General features: G+C 47.6%; 1 pseudogene; it reads right to left on the bottom strand.

Annotated features, from left to right (window-relative positions):
• Nucleotides 1–916: 916 nt before the first annotated feature.
• LOC147432610 (uncharacterized) lies at nucleotides 917–1568 on the bottom strand (annotated as a pseudogene).
• Nucleotides 1569–8251: the final 6683 nt, after the last annotated feature.

Here is an 8251-nt window from a genome sequence, read left to right as displayed (position 1 = left end):
AACCATCCACATTCCACCCCGGAATGGCTTGCATCCATACCTCACCTGCTCTGGCCTCGAGGCAACCTGATCTGAGCTTCCCCATAGAGGTTTTCCCTGACCGAAGACCAATGGGATCACGCTTACAAGCAAAATGAATAGCCAAGCCTCTCGTCGGCTCGGAGCCCTCGAGGCCTCGGAGCATGAAAGTGAGCTAGTAATGCGAGGCCGAGAAGAGGTGGAGGGTCCCGAAGTGTTCTCCAAAAATGGGACCCGTAACAGTCACCCCTCCCCCAAAAAAGCTCGATGTCCTCATCGAGTGTACATACATTATCCATAGAGCAATAACCCCCATCTTCCGGGCGCAGCTTACATTGTTGGACACCACTCGAAGCCACATATGTAGTGTCATCCCCCACTGCCATAATTTTAGTCCAAACAATCAACCAAACAAAGTCGCTCGATCGCCATCCCCGCATTTCTGATTTACCCATCAACGCACTGCCATGTTGGATAGTTTATTTGTTGCTTCGATACCCAGAATCCAGTGGTGCCATCTTAACCAACACCATCGAATGAGCAAAAGTGTGTGCATGATCACTCTCCAAGCATACCCATCGTCATCGTTGACCCCGCATTTTCCTGTTGTGGCTCCAATCCAAGCCACTAGCCAAACGAAGCAACTCAAATAAAACGCGGGCTGGTGCTCACTGGAGCCCGCCCGCTTGCAATATGGATCATGCCTTACATCGGCCAACTTTTCCTCCCATTAATATTTGAGCGACACCTCACCTGGTTCGCATGACCAGTCAAAAACACCATTCTTTTCAGTATCTCGCAAATAGTACTCCCCCTCTCTGATCAGCCCTCTTCGAGGAGGGATAAACCATCGGCCAACCACCTGTTTTTCTTGCTGCCTGATATGCCAGGCACGGTATCAAGTACACTCTACCCGTCTTGCACTCTCTCGTAATCCGCTTCGTTGTGGGGGAATGCTGCGGCCATCTGTGGCTTGCAGTAAAACCAAACCCTGCTGATCCATTAGGTACACCACACGGCTGCTTACCTCTTGCTCATCAAGACTAGAGAATGGCTGTAGTTCCCTCGGCTTATCCTTGCATCGGCCAAGCGCTATTATCTCTGCACCTCCACGCATGCATGATGTCTTATCATCGAACACATCCCCGTATTGGGCACCTTCTCCGAGATCCCATACGACATTCTTCCAACGTATAGTCTCTCCACATAAGTGGTCCAAAGGAGCCAGCGACCTCGTTACGGACCCCCAGCCATTATGCATCAAGCCCCTGCTTTCGTCTACCTGAAAGACCTCGCAAAGCTGCCCGCTCGGAGGGCCACCATTGGTCACTGCCACACTTTGGCTGAGGATTCTATTAAAAAAAACCAGTCAACTCACATGTCTTTACCTTCAGTCGGCCCTGCTCAATCCCATTGAGTAACCCGTTAGGGGGCTCCTTATTCATAAAACCAGGCAGCCCCGGTCGCCATACATCTCTCTCAAACAACTGGTTTCCCTGTTCCATGCTGCTCCTCGTGAGCATAAGGTGCCAATACCACAAAATGAGCATAAAAAAAAATATGGGTTCTATCTCCCGGTAGGACCTCCAAATACTGACATCTTTGGACACCCACTCGGCCTAGTCTTTGTCATATCCCTGCATCTCGCCTGGCTCTCTAGCCCGTACCAACTGTAGCCCTCTAGCCCATACCAACTATCCATGCCATCTCGACCATTGAGGAGGTCTTCCACCACATCGCAAGACGCCTCGAGTAAAAGGACATCTAGTCCTCCGAGTGAACCACATCTGGCCAGTCAAGACCGGCTCGAAAGGTTAAGCTGCCCATAGTTAGGCTTCGTGCATCTCCCACCAATTGGTACCTCGTCGAGGGTACCATGACTGAGAACTTGCCAACCGTGCCATCCTCAGCCTTATAAATGTGCAGTTATCGAGTATATATGTGACCTTGGTGGTCTCTCCTGAGAAGGCCAGAAGCAGAAGGACAAGTACCAGCCAAGTACCCACAGCATTACAAATCAAGGACCCATGAACTTCACCGTTTTTCCAGCAATAGTCTAACCTTTTCAGCCCATCTTCATCAGCCTTTTCAGCCTTCAGTCCAGCGTTTGCAGCACCACCAACGCTATTAGTTTTCAACACTTACTGCCATGATGTTGCAGATTTCAGCCCTGCACCATTAGCGTTTTCATCATTCAGCATTTAGCCTCGCAGTACCAAGTACCTACAGCAAGTACCAAGCCTCAGTATCGTACCAAGCACCTGCATCAAGTTCCTGTCAGCATCTCAGCATCTAGGATCATTGTACCAACATTGTGCAAGTCATAAAAGCAAGTACTTGCTCTGGCAATAGAGCAAGGGGACCCTTGAAGGTGGTTGGTTTCCCTGAGGCGTGATGCAGATACGCGATTGACCAGAGCCTATGCAGCATTGGGGAGACTTGAGAGGATATGTTCGTAGGTTCAGTTCCAGGAACCTCGGACAAAGATTTGGCTCTTTGACACTTTGGTCACTTCGGCCATGCTGTATGGAGTGTAAATATGGGGCCCCTCAGTTGATAATCATAGCAGAGCTGGCAGTATTGATGGATGGAAATGTATGGAGAAGCCATTGGTTTCTATGATTTCTCGGATGATTAGGGCCAAGGCCTTAGTACCACATGACATTGTTAGGGTGGAGCTTGCTGCTCCTCCATTGGTAGTGGAGGCACTCACTCGATCAGTTTCATTTATGAATAGCACTTGGGATCTCCCTAGGGACAGATATGCTCGATTAGCACTAGAGTCTTTGCAACAACTGGCATTCCAGGGAGATAGATCATGTTGGTATGCAAAGATGGCATCTTGGTTTTAGTTACATGGCTTTAGCATGGACCGGCTAACCCCATTTAGTACTCTCTGGATGCAACCTCCATCCCCCTCACAAGGGCAGAGACCAATGCATTGCCAAGCACAGCAACAACCCCTGATTAGGCAATCTCATCATGAATTTTCTCACGCATGTGAAAATCTATGTAGGGCCACATACCTCTCAAATTGCAAGCATAGGTGATTGCATTTGGAGAAAGGACTTTCCTTCATATCCGATTAAAACATCCTGGATGTTCTTTGCAGCATCTGTGTTGTACATATCTTGCAATTAATGCGTTCCAAGAGACGCAATTTTGGATAGAAAGCTCATCATTAGAACTTTCCATGCTTTGATAGCGGCACCAAATTTGGAAATTTTTTGGTTTCGAGAAGTTTCCTTGCCACATCATGTAGGGCCATTAAGGGCAAGCATAGCTGATTGTATTTGTAGAGAGCCCCCTCCCTTAGCATCCAATGAAAACAACACAGAGCTTTATTGCCACAACCATGTTGGGCATATCTTGCATTCCTAGACACAATATTTTTTACAAAGAGCTCATCAAGTTCATTCATAAGGGCACCACATTTGGCACATGTGTTTCCAACACTAGCAATCTCATCATGAGTTCTCTGACCCATATGAAGATGTTGTGTAGGTCCACTCCCCTTCAAGGTGCAAGCATAGGTGATTGCATTTGAAGAAAGTTGTTGCCTTCATATCTGGTTAAAACAACCTAGTGCTTCCTTGCAATAGCCATGTTGGGAATATGCTACAATGAACGCATCCAGGAGATGAGATTTTCACTAAACAGCTCATCAAGAAGTTCTAATTCTTTGATAATGGGACCACATTTTGCATTTGCATCCAATTCTTAAAATCTGCTTGCCACACCATGTTAGGTAACATAAGGCCACATTCCTCCAATGTGCAAACATAGGTGATTGCATCCAGAGAGAGGCCTTTTTTGCATATATGTGACACATACCTTCCTTGCCACAACCATGTTGGGCCAACAAAAGCTCACCAGCAACTTTTCATTCTTTCATAAAGGGACCTCATGTGGCATACAAAGCGACAAATGCATTTCCAAGGATGAGTATTTGCAACTGCCCCTACCTACCATTCTCATCGTGAATTCTCTCAAGCACATGAGAGAGCCACACACCTTCAACGTTCAAGCATAGGTAAAAACAACCCTGCGCCTACTGACACTGCCCTTGGTAAAATTGTACCACATCTGGTATACATCTCGACCTTAGGCCTTCAAGGTGCAACCATAGGTGATCGCATCTAGAGAGATGCCTTGTCCTTCAAGTAGGAAGCATAGATGATTGCATCTAGAGAGAGACCTTCTATTTGCAGCTGGTGAAAGTAGTACAAACTTCCTTGTTAGAGCCAAGTTGGTCTTAAAACATCTCAGTGCTTCCTTGCCACAACATGCTCAGTAGCATAAGGACACACGCCTTCAAGGTGAAAGCATAGGTAATTGCACATGCCTTCTGGCATACATATAGACCAACACATTGCCTTCTCCAAATACTAACATCTTCGGACACCCACTCGGTCCACTTTTTGTCATATCCCTACATCTCGCCCGGCTCTCTAGCCCGGCTACTAACTGTCCATGCCATCTTGACCATTGAGGAGGTCGTCCACCACATTGCAGGACGCCTCGAGTAAAAGGACATCTAGTCCTCCGAGTGAACCATATCTGGCCAGTCAAGACAGGCTCGGAAGCTTAAGCTGCCCATAGTTAGGCTTCGTTGCATATTGGCGCTGCCCCCATTGGGCAAATCCAGCAATCAGTGCATCTGCCCAGAATGTGCTAGTCGTGCCCCTGTTGGGCAAATCCCACAATCATTGTGCATTCCACTATCCAGCGATTTTCAGCGTGCTCGTACGCTCCCAACAGATTCCAAAACAGTGTATAGGGTGTAGGGAGGATGGGGAATCAATGTCAGAGCCCTTGGTGGGCTGAGAACAAGGAAAACAGAAGTAGAAGTATGGATGAAATCTGATGATCAGCTCTTGAGTGCCCATGTCTGCATTTCTAAGAGTTTCCACAATTGTCTCAAATGCGCATACACTGAAATGCAGAAAATCCACCATTTGGCCCTGTATTTCTAACAGCTTCGTGAAGGGAAAGCTGAGTACCAAAACTGTGGCTCTTTTGTTGCTTCCTTTACCAACTCTTGCACGCAGGCAAGTGAGCACCTTAATGGCTTTTGTCGTACCTTCACAAGCCAACCACTACTAAGGCACAACATTTTGCACACCGCAACTCTGAAAACATCAACAGCACAGCAGTCACATGGCTTTTCATCTGAAATCATCTCAATTTTGACTACCCTGCAAGGCATAACAAGCAGCTCAGCTACAATGAAGCTAGCCATGCCCATGAATGCTTCTACAATCCAGTTATTGTAAAGGACTCATCACTTGAATCTTTGTTGGTCCTGGCGAGTATCACACCACCACCAGTAAAGGCCGACATTGCACCAGAAAAGCCATAAAGGTTTCTCTGTCTTAGAAAGCTTGTGAAAATCACCCACGGTATTAGAGCAGCTAGTGTAGAAAAGGTAAGTCTTTGGACGCTAAAACAACAAGCAAACCATAAATAGATCCTGCCACAGTGCCTTGTGTGTGCAAAGCGGCAGTTTTGAACGAGCTTTGCTCAACCCTATATTGTCCATTACATGTATGCATGCTCCTATTGTCAAAGGGGACCCATCGGCGCTGCATCAGTAGCATACTCCGCTGTTCTATGTGGCATGATCTACGTGAACCCACAATCGGCTTCAAAAAGCCAGAAAGAAGCTCTAATTCTCTTGGCTTAGCGCTGCTTTGGCTGATCATGCTTAGTGTCCCTTTTGCTTCCACTTCCTCATACATCCTGGTCTCTTTGTATTGCATTGTCATTGTACGTGCAATCCGAGGTCGTCCACCACATCGCAGGACGCCTCGAGTAAAAGGACATCCAGTCCTGCGAATGAACCATATCTGGCCAGTCAAGACAAGCCCAGAAGCTTAAGCTGCCCATAGTTAGGCTTCGCCCGCAACTCCCACCAATGGGTACCTCGTCGAGGATACCATGACTGAGAACTCGCCAATGGTACCATCCTCAGCCCCATAACTGTGCATTTATGGAGTATATATGTGACCTTGGTGGTCCCTCCTGAGAAGGCCAAAAGCTGAAGGACAAGTACCAGCCAAGTACCCACAACACCACAAATCAAGGACCCATGAACTTCAGTGTTTTTCCAATATCAGTCTAACCATTTCAGCCCATCTTCATCAGCGTTTTCAGCCTTCAGCCCAGCGTTTGCAGCACCACCAGCGCTATCATTTTTCAACACTTACTGCCGTCATGTTGCAGATTTCAGTATTGCACCATTAGCGTTTTCATTATTCAGCATTTAGCGTTTTCATTAGCATTTTCCATAGGCCAGCCCGGCTCAGCCTTCAATACCACAGCTTGCCTTCTCACAACCTGATTTTGGACAGGTTCAATTGGTTCTACCCGTGACCTCTGGCCGCTGGCCTTCTTTGTCGATACCCATTCTGCTTCCCCTGCGCTCTCGGGAAAAGTCTCCCACAAGGAGGCCGGTATCGTATATTTGTCATACATATCAATAATGCATTGGAAAACACAACATCATTCTCCAACAGTCCCCCGACTAGCATCTCAATTGAATTCACTCACCCATGTCAAGGTCGTGTATAAGGCCTTCCTTTTGAGCCCGCTTAAAACATCCAAGAGTTTTCTTGCCATAGCCATGTTAGGAATATCCTTCCACGAACGTGTTCCAAGATATGACATTTTGGACACAGAGTTAATCAACAACTTCTTGTGCTTTGAACAGAGAACCACATTTGGCATTTGCATCCGGTTCATTGAGTTTCCTTGCCACACCATACTCTGTAGCATAAGGAAACATGCCTTCAAGGTGAAAGCATAGGTGATTGCATCTGCCACCTCCTTTCATCCATATAAACCAAGGTATTGCCACCCATTCGCATTGTTAGTCAAGTGGGTCCGAGACCCCATCCTTCCATACCAGCCATCTGGTTACCCTGTTCCATGCTGCTCCCAATGAGCATCATTTTCCAGTACCAAAGGACGAGCATAAAAAAGAATCTGGGTTCCATATCCCAACACCCCCAAGTAATGTCATTTTCAAACACACACTCGGCCCACACTTTGTCATATCCCTGCATCTCTTTCGGCTCTCTACTCTAGATACCACCTGTCCATGCTATCGGGACCATTGAGGAGGTCACCCGCTGTATCGCAGGACGCCTCGAGCAAAGGGACATCCATACATGTGTGTTCATGACAGGACCTGCACACTCTTGCTCAACTGTATCCTAATCACGACCACTCCCGAAGGGTCCACTTTAGACCGTCTCGGCTCAGCGACTAAACCATAATAGGACTCAGAATCCCTTCCATTTAGAGTCTCCATAACCACAACCATGACCTGATCATCGTGCATTTCTTTGTCGAAGGGACTTGCACCCGACACGTTTCCATAACATAGACCTGGATGTCCCGTGATTGACAGTACCAGCATCTGCATACCCTTGTCACCCATCTCTTCGTCAAAAGGGCTCGTGCCCTCTACTTCTCCATAAAACAGACCTTTGTCACGCCTTTCCTGGTTTTTCCTGCATAATATCCCCGGCTCAGCCTTCAATACCACAGCTTGTCTTCTCTCAACCTGATTTCGGACAGGTTCAGGTGGTTCTACCTGTGACCCCTGGCCGCTGGCCTTCTTTGTCGATACTCTGTGCTCTCGGGAAAAGTCTCCCACAAGGAGGCCGGTACCACCAGATAAACTGAAAACGGCACCCCACGAAACCCCTCCAACAACCTCTCCTGCCCTTGATGCCCACAAGCCAACAGTCACCTCCTTGCACTCCCCCCCACTTCCTTCATTCGCTCCATACTCACTGTGTGAGTCTGGCTCGCTGGCCACGGATTAAACACAGCACCATCATGCATAGGCCAGATGTCACATACTGACCTTGCAAAGCTGCCCGCTCGGAGGGCCACCATTGGTCACTACCACACTTTGGCTCAGGATTCTAAAAAAAAAAACCCAGTCAACTCGCATGTCTTTACCTTCAGTCAGTTACCTTCAGTCAGCCCTGCTCAAACCAATGAGTAACCCGTTAGGGGGCTCCTTATTCATAAAACCAGGCAGCCCCAGTCACCATACATCTCTCTCAAACAACTGATTGCCCCGTTCCATCCTGCTCCTCATGAGCATAAGGTGCCAATACCACAAAATGAGCATAAAAAAAATCTGGGTTCTATCTCCCGGTAGGAGCTCCAAATACTAACATCTTCGGACACCCACTCGGTCCACTCTTTGTCATAT

This window comes from Adiantum capillus-veneris, chromosome 20, assembly GCF_014529385.1.
Source record: "Adiantum capillus-veneris isolate H3 chromosome 20, ASM1452938v2, whole genome shotgun sequence".
Taxonomy (NCBI): Eukaryota; Viridiplantae; Streptophyta; class Polypodiopsida; order Polypodiales; family Pteridaceae; genus Adiantum; species Adiantum capillus-veneris.
Note: the sequence above shows the minus strand (reverse complement) of the source record. Positions and strands in the feature narration are given on the sequence as shown.